We start from the raw sequence: 16065 nt of genomic DNA on the forward strand, positions 1-16065 counted from the left end.
TCCATTTCTTATCAAATTCTCAATGCATAACTATGACTCATAACTTGGCCAACCAATTTAAACGAGATCACATCTCATATCAACAGTATTTCTATTTCAGGCGAGATAATAACTCATTTTAAACATTTCATACCTCATAATAGATACACATTTTAGTACTGTATCAATCTCAGACAAAAACACTTCCATACTTCACAAATGATACACATTTTAGTGTTGTATCAATATCAAACAAAAACACTTCTATACTTCACAAATGATAGACATTTTAGTGATGTTTCAATATCAAACAAAAACACTTCTATACTTCACAAATGATACACATTTTAGTGTTGTATCAATATCAAACAAAAATCCGGTTTAGAGGTCTATCCCCCATCTTCCAATAAACCGTGGAGTACATCCCCCATCTCCTCCCACACAAAACAATGTATATAAGCGATTATCATGTACAAATTCGATCAATCAATACAAAATTTTGATGTATTATACCAACCGTCATATTCAATAGCATACTCAACTGATTAGTTTTAGTTTGCCTAATCACCATGCATTGTCTACATCCCTCAAGACTACCCTCCATCGGTAGCCCAAAACAATTATTTCTAAGCAGGTAATAATTGTTATAACAGATAAATTGTCATTATTTTTAAAAGTGAATGATTAAAGTAATCCAACTCCACCGTTCCATCTCATAATGAGCAAATTTCATTATATTTAACTCAATTTCATATTTCCATATCTTCCAAAATTTATTATATAAATTAATTTATCAAAAATTAGGGCTTTTCTCCCCCCTTTTCCAATATTGACCCAAAGGCTCAAATATTACTAACAACATCAACAATCTCTATTTTAGACCCAAAACACGTATGGATGAGTCAAATAAACAAAACCCCTCTTTTCAAAATAGCACATTTCAAAACCCTAGCTTCCCAAATCAAACCATTTAAACAAAAGCCCAACATCTAGGTTAAAGCTCATAAAGATGAGTAGGAATCCCTACTTCAAATGGAGAGACCAAATGGAGAAGATGAAGGATTTTGAAGGTGCTCCAAACCCAATAATTTTCGAATCAAAATGAAGAGCAAGCCATCCCTTCCTCTTCCTTTCAAGATTTCTCTCTTGTTCTCCTTTCTCTCCTCCTTTATGAAAATGCTTACTCTCACTCTAAACACTCTTAATCTAAACTCAAAATCTAAAAAAACAAATGGAGAGAGATATGGGAAGAACCGTAGAAGTTGAGAGGTGAGCTCAATTTATGGGCAACTTGGTGTAACATACTAGTTGGAATTTGAAAGGACAAGTTTGAATATGAATGGACCACTAATAAGGACAGTAAATGAACTACTAATAAGGATATTAAATGAACAAGTTTGTAACCACTAATAAGGATATTAAACGAACCACTAATAATGATATTAAATGAACAAGTTTGTAACCACTAATAAGGATATTAAATGAACCATTATGAAAATTTAATGGACACTAACCCTTGGTTTCCAAACACAACCAACCTATTTTAAACCTACCCAACACAACCCAAGACTCATATACAAAGAGTAAAGGATGGAAACGGGAAAAAGACAACAACACATCCACGGAACCGAGTCTGAAATACAATTAAACAATGAAGGGAAAACCGGGATCGCTATAGCACTAATTGAAGCATCCCGGAACATCAACATACCTCAGTCTCGGAAGACCAGGTTCAAGACTAGTTATAAAACCAGCTTCAAGTCATCCTGAGGACCTTCTGTCACTGCGACTTCCGCGTCTTCCACCCGAAAGTCACAGGGGGAGGAATTCAGAGGTCAGAAGAGGAAAAACTGCGAAGATGACACTCCTTTTCCATGTAGCGTTGAGGAGGTGAAGGCCTTAGTTAAAGAATGGGTGGCAGATGGGGAACTGAAGTTGCCTCATATCGAAGAGCTTTTGTCGAAGAAAGACCGTGAGGGCCCTAATTATTGTGTTTTCCACTGATCACTAGGGCATCCTACAGAAAAGTGTCAGACACTTAAGAAGATCTTTAGAAAGAAAGTCGAAGCAGATGAGCTAGAGTTCAAAGAACAAGGGCCCCAGGATATCTTAGAAGACATGGCTATGATGGTGTATGACGGCCACAGCCCGAGCAGCTGGTGAAAGCTTTCCAAATGACCTTTCATCTCTGGGGGCAAATGTCAACATTCCGCAAAATAAGTCTATCTATGACATTTACAATTTGTATTTACTGCATTATCCAAGAATTTTCTATCTTTCTTTCTTATGTTACGAATAAATTTATTTTCTCTATATTGTGTATCTCCATTAGAAGTTATTTTCTCTGTATTGTATATCTTCATTGTGTTATGTTGCTTGAAACAGTTTTCAATTTTTGTTGCCCCTCGAAGAAGAAAGAGGAATAGTAGACTCGGTTACCAACCTGAAGGGACTTTTCTTAACGCAGTAGAAGTGTACTTCCACTCAGAGAGGGACAACCTTTGCTTTCATTAGTTGCCGAAATAGAATGTTGCACCCAGTCAGACCTCCAAAGAACAGCCATTGCTTCCTTCAATGCAAGCTTCGAGGGTCTTTCTTGCTAAAGTAGAGTGTTGCACCTACTCGGACCTCTGAAGAATAGCCATTGCTTCCATCAATGCGAGCTTTGAGGGTCTTTCTTGCTGAAGTAGAGTGTGTGCTCTTACTCGAACTTCTAAAGAATAGCCCTTACTTCCGTCAATGCAAGCTTCGAGGGTCTTTCTTGTTGAAGCAGAGTGTGTGTTCCCACTCAGACTTCCGAAGAATAGCCCTTGCTTCCATCAATGCGAGCCTTGAAGATCTTTCTTGCTGAAGTAGAGTGTGTGCTCCCACTAAGACTTTTGAAGAATAGATCTCGCTTCCGTCAGCGCAAGCTTCGAGGGATAGCATCTGCTTTCATTGATTGCCGAAGAAAAGAGTGTGCTTCTACCCGAACTTCCGAGGGACAGCCCTTGCTTCTATTTGGACTTCCAAGGAGCCAGAAGGGATCTTTTTTGCCAAAGAAAATAGTGTGCTTCCACCCAGACTTCCAAGGGATAGTTCTTGCTTCCATTTGGACTTCCAAGGAACAAACCTCGTTTTCATCAGTGCGAGCTTCGAAGATCTCTCTTGTTGAAGTAGAGTGTGTGCTCCCACTCAAACTTTCGAAGAGCAAGTCTCGTTTCCATCAGTGCGAGCTTCGAGGATCTTTCTTGTTGAAGTAGAGTGTGTGCTCCCACTCAGACTTTCGAAGAACAACCCTCAAGACTCGGTGGCCTATCAGAAGGGATTTTCTTGCCAAAGTAGGGTGTGTGCTACTATTCAAACTCTTGAGGGATAGCCTTGCTTCCATTTGGACTTCCGAGGGACAACTCTTACTCTCATTAGTGCGGGTCCAAAGAACAACCCTTGATTTCATCAATACGAGCTCCGAGGATCTTTCTTTTCAAAGTAGAGTGGACTCTTACTCGAACTCCCGAGGGATAGCCTTTGCTTCCATTAGCTGCCAAAGTAGAAGTGCGCATCCACTCAGACTTCCGAGGGATAGCCTTGTTTCTGCTCGGACTTCTGAGGGACAACCTTGTTTCTGCTCGGACTTCTGAGGGGCAGCCTTGTTTCTTCTCGGACTTCTAAGGGACAGCCTTGTTTCTACTCGGACTTCTGAGGGAGAGCCTTGTTTCCACTCGAACTTCTGAGGGACAGCCTTGCTTCTGTTCGGACTTCTGAGAGACAATCTTTACTTTTGTCAGAGCAAGCTTGGTAGACTCAGTTGCCTTCTAGAGGGATCTTTCTTGCCGAAGTAAGGTGTGTGCTATTTTCGGACTCCCGAGGGACAGTTTTGCTTCCGTTCGAACTTTTGAGGAATATCCCTTGCTCTCATTAGTGCGGGTTCTGAGGGCACCGAGGTCGTGGAGTTTGTACAAAAATTTATTTCCCTAAAATAGTAAAGCCGACAAATGAGATGCGCAATATTAATTTCATATCCAGATTCAAGCATTATCAGAATGGGGCAACATCAACAATAGTAATGAGCAACTTTTGTTACAATAATTCTACTCCTCCGAGCAAGTTCGTGAAAATACAGCAATCAATTATTGACAATAAGATTTATTTACAATATGAGGGACTTATTTCCTTGAATTTCATTTGCCACATTAATACTCTATCTATGTCAGATTTATCAACACAAGGTCAAGTTTCAAAACATGAATTTCAAGACTACATTTCTCATACAAATTAAGATTCAACAAGGGTTTTATTTCCCTCAATGACCAAGCACTAGCTATTCAGAAGTCAAGAACACAGATTCCAAATATGTATTTCACAAACCCAGGTTCATGAGCAACATATATATATATATATATATATATATATATATATGTATATATTTTTATGTATCAGAAAAATCAAAAATTCAAGAATGGGTTTCAGCGAACACTTGCTCACTAACCGAGAATGACAGCGTGGGCATTGGGCAACTGGGCAAACCAGCACCGCACTAAGTCGGCGGCGTGGTTGGTGTTGATTAATCACGGCTGGAACCAAGGGCAATGAATTTCAGTGGGTGTGAAATCAAGGCCAAGATCTGGGGGTTCGGAACTCTGAAAAGTGTTGATAAGCTGAGATGGAGGATCGGTGATGAGCTAAATGGCGCCGGGCAAGACAACGCATGTCTCGTTGAACGGGCAACATGCGTAGTCGGCGTTGGACAATCCGAAGCCGGGGGCAGCAGTGGTGTCGTGGAGGAGTTGGCAACCACAAATGTCATATTGAATGGGCAACAGTGTGGTCGGCTCTGGGCAGTCAAGGCCAAAAGCAAAGTTGCAGCAGTGGTGATGTCTCAAGAGAAGGATGAAAAGGTGCACAGGTCACGCAAGCTGGGTAGTCGTGTATGCAAGGCAGGGTCGAAGCTGCTCTCGTAAGGGCCGTCGGTGTGCTGCACGACGCTAGGAAGGTTGGACAGCGTTGCTCCGTCGCATTTGAACCAGTGGTGGTGCTATTCGGCAGAGTAAAATCGAATTCAGATGCCTCCAAAGCTCTGAGTGGATGCGTCGTTGGGCTGAGTTGAAGTACCGACGATGGTGAGGTCTGGAACTGCAGCAATGAACAGCGTGCAAACTGGAAAAAAAAAAAAAAATCCTTCAATAGTGAGATAAGGAAGATGAAGCACAGAAAAATAAATAAATAAATAGAAAAGATGTCGTGGATGCAAGGAGTTGGTGTCGGCCTCTGTTATTGCAGAAACAGAGCCTCTCTGAAAATGTTGAAATCTGGGTTTGTCCTGGAGAGGGAGAGAGTCAGCCGCATGGATTTCAAAAAGAAAAAAAAAGAAAGCTGGTGGTCTCGACAGAGAGAGATAGAGCTGAAACGGTTGTGGCAAAAAGTGTGTGAGGAATAGGGTTTCACCTTTCTTTAAATAGAAATAAAAGAGAGGTATAATCCTTGGAATATGCTCTCAAAAATTCTGAATATATATGTGTACTAGCATATGTCCGTGCCTGAAGGCACGGTACAATTAATGATGAGATTAAAATATAAATCAAAATTAGAGAGGAATGTATTCAAATTAATAAAGCTTAACACATAAATTGCAAGATCAATTCCACCAACAGAAATGATGATCAATACCTCAATTCCACCAACAAACTTGAAGATATATCACTCTTGGGCCAAACAAAAATTTGGCTATCGTTAGAATTAGAATATAACCCGTGCCTTAAGATATATCACACCTGGGCCAACAAAAAAAAAAAAAAAGTGAAAAAATACCAAATAGAAACATACCAAACAGATAAAACTACATAATCATTCTGTTTTGGAGAGGTTATTTTCGAATTGGGTAAGAGAGAGAGTAGTAGAATCTCATATAAGCTTATCATTTAATTTTTTATTTTTTAGACAAACAAAAAAAGAGATTAGTTTTTGGATATAGAAATGGTAAAGACTAAGAAATTGACTACAGAAAATATAACACACACATCTATTCTAGAGAGATTGATAATGTGGGTGGTTGTTGCTGTTGTTGCAGCGGCCGCGGTGGTAGAGGTGTGTTGGTGTTGGGGAGAGGACGCGAGGCAGAGGAACACTGCAGTGACCATGATATTGACAAAAGATGGTGAGGAGGATAAGGCCAATTGACAAATTATGAGTTCGGCTATCGTTAACATTATGCTTTTATCATCCATGGACATGCTGCACCACAATTCATGAAAGAATGAATGGATATCTTATGCGGCAGAATGGTAATGTCATAGCGATCTGATATGACCAGAGATGAAAGATTAGGAGAGGCTACTTCCATGAAAAGTAAAGCATGAATAGGGATTTTCATTACAACGAATACTAAGTCATGATTATAAAATCGATCTAATTTTTCTTATAAAAAATGGTCGCCTAATTTTTTTATATAATAAAATATTCAAATTATAAAACCAGACTCATAATAGACCGGCCATACAAAGGTCTTAATATTTTCTTAAATTCATATTTGAATAAGACTGAAACAACTGTATTTCCTCATGTATGAGTATGACTGCTACCTCTCTTATAGCGTATGCCCGTGCCTGTGTAAATAATATTAAGATTAAAATACAGTTATAAAAATATATTTAATAGACTGTACTCTACAATTCCAAACAAATCAAATATAAAAAAAATTAAAATATCAAATAATGCACACCAGCCAGTGCTCTGCAATTTAAAAGAAATTAAAACTTAAATGCACACCAGTTAGTGCTATTGCTGCTAATCAAATTATAACTACATAAGAACCAAGTTTGACTGACAAAAAATAAAAATAAATAAATAAAATAAAATCCCAATCAACAAATCCAATTGTATAATTGCATTGTGTCATGATTTAGAACCAAGTTTGACTCAAATGCAACACCACACCTCATTACCAAACTCTGGATACTAATCTTAAAATGCAAGCTCCCATAGAGAGAGTGAGAATATTTTACAAACATCAGGGACATATTTATAATTTACCCTTTTTTAAGATTTTGTGAAAAATTGAGAATGGAGATTTAGAGGGCTGCAATCCATCACATTCTTACAGTATATTGGCATAGTTTTTAAATTTCTTTTGTCTGGAAACCGACCAATAACAATAGACGAAAAGATAATCAAGTGGTTTACTATTAAATCTAGGATTACATCTCTTTTTAAGACAGGTCCCTAGGTAATCAATGAATTTCAATCAAAGAAGATAGAGAAACAATTGCTGGATATGAGTATCCTAGCAATTGTTAAATGCAAAGCAAAGCACAAACCAACAAACTCAACTTCAGAAAAAGTTTCGGATGTGTAATGACTTCACATCAACCATCTCCTCATCCTTAAATTCCTCCCTGAAATATATTGAAAGCATTCCATCAATTAACCATAAAATAATAATAGTAATAATAATAAATAAATAAATAAATAAATAAAAACTGTATACAATAAATGTTAATGGCGTAAACAAATGCATAGTAATTAAAGGGGAACACTAACACACTGGGTATAATAACAATTGGTAGAGACCCAGCCTTTCAAAGCAAGGGTCATGGGCTTGAAGCTCTATTCATGGGGCTATGGCAGTGTAAAAATGAACTGGTGCACGGAGCAATATGCTATACTATTCAATTCACTTAATTCAATTCAAAGAAACACATAAATATCCCATAAACACATGAGTAACTTGACTTTCAATATATTAAGAAGTTTTAACGTTCAATATATTAAGAAGTTTTAACGTTGTCCCTCTGTTAAATGCATTCACACAAACCTAACTATCTTGGCTTTGTTAAGCATTTTAGGACATCAAAATAACAATGGGAAGAGTCTAAATAACATCAATATCAACTGCACAAAGAGGAAACAGTGGATTACTCAACTGTAAGGAAGATGGCTTACCAGGAACAACAGTACCAAAAATGCTCGATTGAAACTTTGCAGAATTCAGATTGCGATTGAAAGACGACACCTGAAACGAAATAAAACAATAATAATAACAACAATGAGAGCAATTTCCATGTCGCACATTGCAATTCATGAGTAGTTAAAACTAATAGTTAAAACTAAATGACATAATGTGGAAACAAAATTAGAACAAAAATAAATAAATAAATAAATAAAAATAAAAAATACACATACAACAGAATTAGGTCAAATTTTTATTTTTGATAGTTATTTTGATGTTAAAAAACAAATTCACTCTAGGTTGAATGCAAGGCAACAAACCAGAGATCGGTGGGGAAGTCAAATTTCAAATATAAATAAGTGGTCTTCTAGAAATGATAAGATGGAATTTTTAAATGATGCCAACTTCTTTCAGATCTGTCAGCATATGCAGAAGCAAAAGCCCCATCCACGAAAAAGCAGTTCCCATCATCTACCACCACCACAGAATTATGGTATATGACAGCATATCAATACAGAGCACTATCAAACCACAAATGGGTGGTTCAATTTTCAAATTCAAATGAGACAGTTTTCTGAAAATGATATTTGGGTTCAATTTTGAAAGGATGCCAACTCTGGTCAAGCCGCTAGTAATGAAAACACGGTGATAACAGAATATCTGGAAGAAACAACTACACACAGTCACAACACAAACAGAAATATAGGGTAGGAATTACTGGAGATATCATAGGCCAACAAACTTCTTCATGTGGCAATTCATCTCAACACACGTCACGATATTTGAGCAATATAAATGTAGGGAGAAGTGACCTTTGATTTTTTATATAGATAGAAATTTTTTTCCATGTAGAAGTTAGTTCAGTTGTAGTCTAATTCAGTGCATTTTTCAATATTATTGTCTGTCTACCATCTTAAATATCAACACATCATGAGATGATACTCACCTAATGGTCTTAAATGCAAATCTATAAGAAACATGCACACAACAGTGCCAATGAAAATCATGTCAACATTATTACTACATCATAATTAAGACGAATGGTAAGCCTAGCATATGTTCTTCTTTGGGATATGTTTAACTTCAAACCTAACTTCTCTTAAAGTTAAATGCATATAAAGAAAGGGGGGGAAGGGCCTTTCCAGAAACATAATTATGGTTAGCACAGAGACTATAACAGAACAACAAAAATATTTCTTCACATTATTTGAACCTCTATAAAGCAACAAAAAGTTGGAGTTTTTCAGTAAACAGAACCAAATAACCACCAAACATGAACTTTGTCAAATAAAACTACACGACAGACAATTCATGTTACAATTAGCTGAAAAACACCCGAAAGCTATAAGATCAAATAAATCTTCAAGACTTACTCTTTCAGATTATAAACCATTTGAATCCAGATGAAAGAAAAAAAGCACACCCAGAGGCATGAAGTAAACCAAAGATTGAATACATAATTATATCTCCAAGAGGCATGAAGTAAATTATTGACTGTCCATCATGCTTTGACAACAAAAATTGTGGCCAAACTTTCATGATCTGCAGAACTGCTCTTATTTTAGACAATTGAACACTATTTGAGAAGGGAGGGAACATTGAACATTATTATAATTTTTGTATAAAAAAAAAGGGTAAATTCAGACTGTAATTTAATTGGTAGAGAGCACTTACATGTCAATGAGGAGATATCTCAGATTTGAATCAATAGAATAGTTTCGACGTGCTGTGATAATCTAATTCTATTAACTACCATCTATCTTATTATCTAAGATATAAAATAAAAATAACCCCAAAGAATTTTTTTTTTTTAAAAAAAAAAAATGAAAGGCCACATAATAAAATGGTAGAAAACCAAGCACCAAAGGATAGGAAACATTTTTCCATTTGAAGGAGGAGAAGAAGGAAGAGGTGTAGAGACTAAAGTCTTGTTCTTTCCCAATCAGGGAGATTAACAATGTTCACTCATCATCTGTCACTCACTCACTGGTCATTACTATCACCAACTATCCTACAATTTCTCTTTCTATTTGTTTGTTTGTTTGTTTTTTTTTTTTTTTTTTTTTTTTTTTTTGATTTTGTAAAGTAATTTGTTTTTTGAATGTAATGTGATAGTGCTGTAAGTTACAGTAGTGTGTATAAGAACAGTGTCTCCAAGTGTGTGTGCTATTTTGACAACTGAGAAGAAGCAACTTAGAAGTCTCTCATAGGCAAACTATCAAACATGTTGTGGCCATGGCAGTATAAGCCAACATATCAGCACTTTTCTTGGCCAAACTTTCATGGTCTGCAGAACTGCTCTTATTTTAGACAATTGAACACTATTTGAGAAGGTGGGGAACATTGAACATTATTATAATTTTTGCATAAAAAAAAAGAAGGTAAATTCAGACTGTAATTTAATTGGTAGAGAGCACTTACATGTCAATGAGGAGATATCTCAGATTTGAATCAATAGAATAGTTTCGACGTGCTATGATAATCTAATTCTATTAACTACCATATATCTTATTATCTAAGATATAAAATAAAAATAACCGCAAAGAAATTTTTTTTTTTTAAAAAAATGAAAGGCCACATAATAAAATGGTAGAAAACCAAGCACCAAAGGATAGGAAACATTTTTCCATTTAAAGGAGGAGAAGAAGGAAGAGGTGTAATGACTAAAGTCTTGTTCTTTCCCAATCAGGGAGAGTAACAATGTTCACTCATCATCACTCACTCACTCACTCACTCACTGGTCATTACTATCATCAACTATCCTACAATCTCTCTCTCTATTTGTTTGTTTGTTTTTTTTTCTTTTGATTTTGTAAAGTAATTTGTTTTTTGAATGTAATGTGACAGTGCTGTAAGTTACAGTAGTGTGTATAAGAACAGTGTCTCCAAGTGTGTGTGCTATTTTGACAACAGAGAAGAAGCAACTTAGAAGTCTCTCATAGGCAAACTATCAAACATGTTGTGGCCATGGCAGTATAAGCCAACATATCAGCACTTTTCTTCACCCCCATTGCCATTCTGCTTCTCATATCTAAGTAATGTACTTGAAAAAAAATAAAAAGAAGTCAGCAAACCCTAGATTCCAACTCTGTTCCGAAACCGAAGCCTAAAACCAAAGCCTCAACTCTGATTGATACAAAAATTAGCCCTAAAACCGAAGCCATCAACTCTGATTGATACAAAAATTAGCCCTAAAACTGAAGCCTCAAAGAACTGAATAAATGTAAAATACCTCTGATGTTAGGAGGGTGGGAGCCGAGAGAGAGTGGGTGTCAATCAATGGCGACGGTGATGATGAGCAGCGGCGGTGGTGGTGAGCCCTGTTGAGACCACCATCTCTGTTTGAATCAAATTGTTGGAAGATGTTTCTCTGATCTGCTACCTCTGTTAGCCAGTTTCAGAAAAGAAAGAATTTCGAACATGAGAGAGAGATCATAGAGGGAGTTGAAGAGAGAATGTGAGAGATAACGTGTAGAGAGGGAGTTGAAGAGAAGGTGTTTGGGCAGACGTGGGAGAGAGAAAGAGAGCAGAGAGTGTTTGGGCGGGAATAAAAGTGATCTCAACCATTAGATAGTATATAGGAATCATCTCAACCATTGAATCAAAATGTATCTCTGATACATTTCGATACATTTTCAAAAACAGTTTTGTTTTATTATATAGATATTAATAAAGTTTGTTTATTTGTCAAAAAAAAATGATGCACATCATAAGATAGTTACGAATTTTTATGATGAAAATTACCAATGTGTGGTGTGTGTTAAAGTCAATTTGTGTGTGTGTAAATTCCATCGAAACATTTTATCAAACACTTAATAAGCAAGGACGATAGAATGGTTATCAAACATTTTTGTAACAACCAAACAATAGTAATGGCACAACAACCATTCAATAGAGTTACTCAATACAATAATCCCACAAATTTCTACAAAATCAAAGTAAATGGGTTTCGTGGAACCCAACCAACTCTTCATATATATGTGTATATATACATAGATAATATGTATAAATAAGAAAAATCAACAAAACCTATAAAAGTATACCCAAAATCTTATATGCATCTAGAAAATTAAAGAAAAACAATACTCACAGTGAAAAAGTTTGATAAAAAGTTTCATAAAATGTTTGATAAAATCAACATCAGAACATTTTATTAATAAAGTTTGGTAATCGAACATTTTACTAGAATGGTTATTGAACATTGAAAAATTCTTTGATACACATGGTGGTTTTGGTTATAAAATAAACATTGAAAAAATGTGTAACATGCACCAGAATTCTAATGATTTGTGGCTCTTAGTTATAAGATTTTGTGATGTTCAAATTTATGATGAACTTTGTAGTGTTTATGGTTATAACCCATGGTGGTTTTGGTTATAAAATTTTGTGATGTTTAATTATAAATTTAAGTGGCCTTAGTTATGAGGATTTATGATATTTTTTTAAGATTATGAACTACTGTAATTATAACTTTGGATGCATATCGTTAAAAAGCTTTTGGGGTGTATATAAATTTAATATGACTTACTGGGTCATTCTATCAAAGACTTGCAATACATGACTTATTGGGTCATTCTATCAAACATATGTGTAATGATCGTAATTGATTTGAGTCCAGTAAACTCACACCAAAAAATAAAAAAACAAAACAAAAAGACATGATTGGTTGTTCAGGAAATGGGTTCTAGTTGTGTGCCTATATATATTCCCCAAAATCAAAATAAAGAAAACTTATTGGGTCATTCTATCAAACACTTGCAATACATGACTTATTGGGTCATTCTATAAGATGAAAAAGATGAAAAAAAAATAAGATGGAAAAAAAAAAATATGACAACACACTAAGGGTTTGGTAATGCCACAAGCCATGCCTAGTAATTTATCATGCTCTGAGTATACATATAACATACAGACATACATACATCAATACAAACAAATGTAACATGTTTGTATAATTACAGATAGATTTATGTAAATATAGTTCATTAGAGAGAGAGAGAGAGAGAGAGAGAGAGAGAGAGAGAGAGAGTATTTTTATCTCATGAAGATGAAGGTAGGATGTGTTTCTACATGCGCATTTGAGCAGTCCATTAAAATAAGCAGGTACGATAGTTTCTGCTGTTTGGGGCTCTTAAAAAGACAAAAATAACAGCATTATCAGCTCATTTACTTCTCCTACCATTTATTGAGTTGGTATATCAGTTTTTTCTTTTATTATTGTTTAAATTCTTCAATTATCTTTGTTCAATAACACCATTATTTTTGTTTAATTACTTTTTCTTTGGGGTTTATTTGGCCATTTCATAGTGGTCTTGGGTACCACTTCTTTTGCTGCATGTAGAGATCATCTTCGCACTTCTAGCTTCTTGAACTTAACATAGAGGTACTGCTTGGCTTACCTTTTATGGTATCATATTTGCTCAAATAGTTTGAGGGTTTCAACACATGTTAGTTCCAATATCTGTTATTAGAATCTTACTGTAACGACCCACATATATGGCTTAGTCATGCTTGCATGCATTTATATGTTTTGCCATGTTAAGTTGCTATAACAACCCATATTCATGTTGTAGTCATGTTCATGTTCCTTTATATAGCCTTGCCTTGTTACGTGTGCATTTATGAATCTTGTCTCGTTCTGTGTTTATGTGATTTGTCTAAGTGTTGTGTGCCTGCTTTGTTCCTTCCTTGGTGCCTCAAGCCTAAGTTATGTTTAGCCGAAGTCATGCCAAGCCTAGGTTATGTTAAGCCTAGATCATTCCAAGCTGAGGTCATCTTTAGTCTAGAATTATCTTGGAACCACTTTGTTTGACCTCCACCTTCGCCTTGACATATTGGCCGAGATGTCATTATCTAGGCCGAGGTGTTCATCACCAAGGCCGAGATGTGTATTATCTAGGCCGAGATGTTACCTTTGCACCTGAGTGATCTTGTCCTGGAGTGGTATGACCTAGACCGAGGTGTGGCACATCTAGGCCAAGGTGTGGCACAACTTAGTCAAGTGTTGTCCTTCCTAGCCGAGGTCATTGTCACCTTAGTTGCCGAAGCGTTGTCCTTAGCCGATGTCATCACTTGCCGGAGTGCCTTACCGAGTAGCTTGTTAGATACGCTTTGTCATAGTCTTGTCTTGTCAATCTATCACCTTTTTGAGGAGAACCAACCAGCCGTTGCCACGTGTCCAAGCTGAGTGTTAAGTCAGCCGACAGAGAGAGAAACCTATCATTTCTATATCTTTGTTTTGAAGAGGAGAGAGAAGCTCTAAGAGAGGAAGAAGAGTTCTTGAGGGAGAGTGGATTTCTAAGCTTGATTCCTAGAGATCGAACCGTTCAAAGGTTAGATTCTTGATCTGCTCTTGTCGTTCTTTATGTTTATGTTATTGCGTTGCATGATTGAATATGATTTGTAAGCCATACATTGCTTGGAAGTTCGGTTTTAGAAAGAGAAAATGGCATTCATGTGTTCTTCAAGAAAAGTCATTTTTGATCCGAAGGCTCATGCCTAAATCCATGTTTTTGTGTTTGTTTCCATATGATTTTCAAGTATGGGTACCCAGGTCCATGTTTTCGAACTCATAGCATGAAATCCCAGATTTTCGTAATAAAGAAGTTATGATTTTAGCATTCATATTCTTCATGGCCTTCATGTTCATGTTCTTCCTGTTCTCCACGGGTGGAAACCCAGATCTCCAGACCTCACTTCCCGAGGTGTAGTCGCCGAGATCACTCTCACCTAGACCTCACACTTAGGCCAAGCATCGTATCTCACCTTGGCCTACCTTGCATGATCACTTACACCTTTAGTTTGTCTTGTGCGCACCTCGGCATGCAGCCTCATGCCGAAGCCTAGGTAGCCACACCTCGGCCAGGAGGTGTGGGACCTCGGCAAAGACCTGGTTGGTACCCAGCATGTCTTCCTGACATGTAAAACAATGTTTTGACTTCTAGCATGTTTTCCCGAGATCATTTGCATGCATGTAAGACCTGTTTTGAGAAGTATGTTCAGTATGCTTTGCCATGTGTTTGTAGGACTTGGACCTTTGCCTTGATCCCGACGTCCCAAGAACTAAGTGAGTGGTATTTTTAATAAAGTTATGTTATAAAGATTTGATAAAGCCTTGTTTTGTTTTGATAAAAGTGTTTGATCAAGCATGAATGATTATCCCTATTTTACGTATCAAGTATAAGTTTTGTTTTGATGACATTCTTGGAAAGTCCCTTGTGCTGGAGGACTCTAAACTTTCGTAGCACATCTTATTTTGAAAGTCCAGGGCTGGAGGACTCTAAACTTTCGCAGCACATCTTGTTTTGAAAGTCCCTTGTGCTGGAGGACTCTAAACTTTCGCATCACATCTTGTTTTGAAAGTCCTTAGTGTCAGGGGACTATAATGCAACTGCACATCTTGTTTTGAGGGTCCTTTCGTGCTAGGGGACTTTAAGCCTAAGTAGCATCGTCCTTTCGTGCTAGGCGACGTTAAGCCTAAGTAGCACCCTTGTTAAGATATCGGCCACCGACGGACTATGAACGGGTGTGGTCGATGCCGAGGTTATGCTTTTGTTTTGAAGGACCATGGTTATGCCGAGGTTATGTTTTAAGTTTGACGTATGTTAAGTAAGCAAGCAAGTTTTGAAAGATCAAGGTTCGATTGATGTTTTATTTCAAGCCAAGCTAAGCTATGTTATGTATGGTTTTGACAAGGATATACTATGTATTGTTCTGAAAACATCTCGGGTATCATTCATTTAACCCCTTTATTACTCATACCATTCACTGAGTATCCAAGCTCACCCTCCCTATGTATATATGTAGGTAACAAACAAGAAGTCGGCTACGCCGAGATGTGTGTTTTGTATGCATGTTATGTCGGCAGTGAGGATGTCGGCAATTTTGAAGATTATGTTTCTTGACTTGTATTTCATGTACTTTGTTCATGTCGGCTTGAGAAGCCTTTTATCAAGATGTAACATGTATTTTTGTACTGTATTTTATTTGTATTCAAGTTGTAAAGCTATGTAAAGATGTATGCCATTTCATTTGACTTATGCACTGCTCTTATGGACCACTTGTATTTTAGGTTATGTAACGCTCTCAAAATAATAACAATAAACCCATCAGATAAAACATGCATTTACATTTAAACTAACCGCATTCCTTTCATTCATTAG

General features: G+C 36.6%; 1 long non-coding RNA gene across 2 annotated transcripts; it reads right to left on the bottom strand.

Annotated features, from left to right (window-relative positions):
• Positions 1-6607: 6607 nt before the first annotated feature.
• On the bottom strand, positions 6608-9633 carry LOC145802130 (uncharacterized). 2 transcript variants are annotated; one of them, XR_014344514.1, is made up of 3 exons: positions 9277-9633; positions 7878-7966; positions 6608-7349 (listed from the first exon to the last, which is right to left on the bottom strand). It is a non-coding gene; the product is annotated as an uncharacterized LOC145802130 (long non-coding RNA). The 2 variants fall into 2 exon arrangements; XR_014344513.1 differs by having other exon boundaries at positions 7897-7966; positions 9277-9623.
• Positions 9634-16065: the final 6432 nt, after the last annotated feature.

This window comes from Camellia sinensis, chromosome 11 (assembly GCF_055761805.1).
Source record: "Camellia sinensis isolate YWXY chromosome 11, ASM5576180v1, whole genome shotgun sequence".
NCBI classification, from domain to species: Eukaryota; Viridiplantae; Streptophyta; class Magnoliopsida; order Ericales; family Theaceae; genus Camellia; species Camellia sinensis.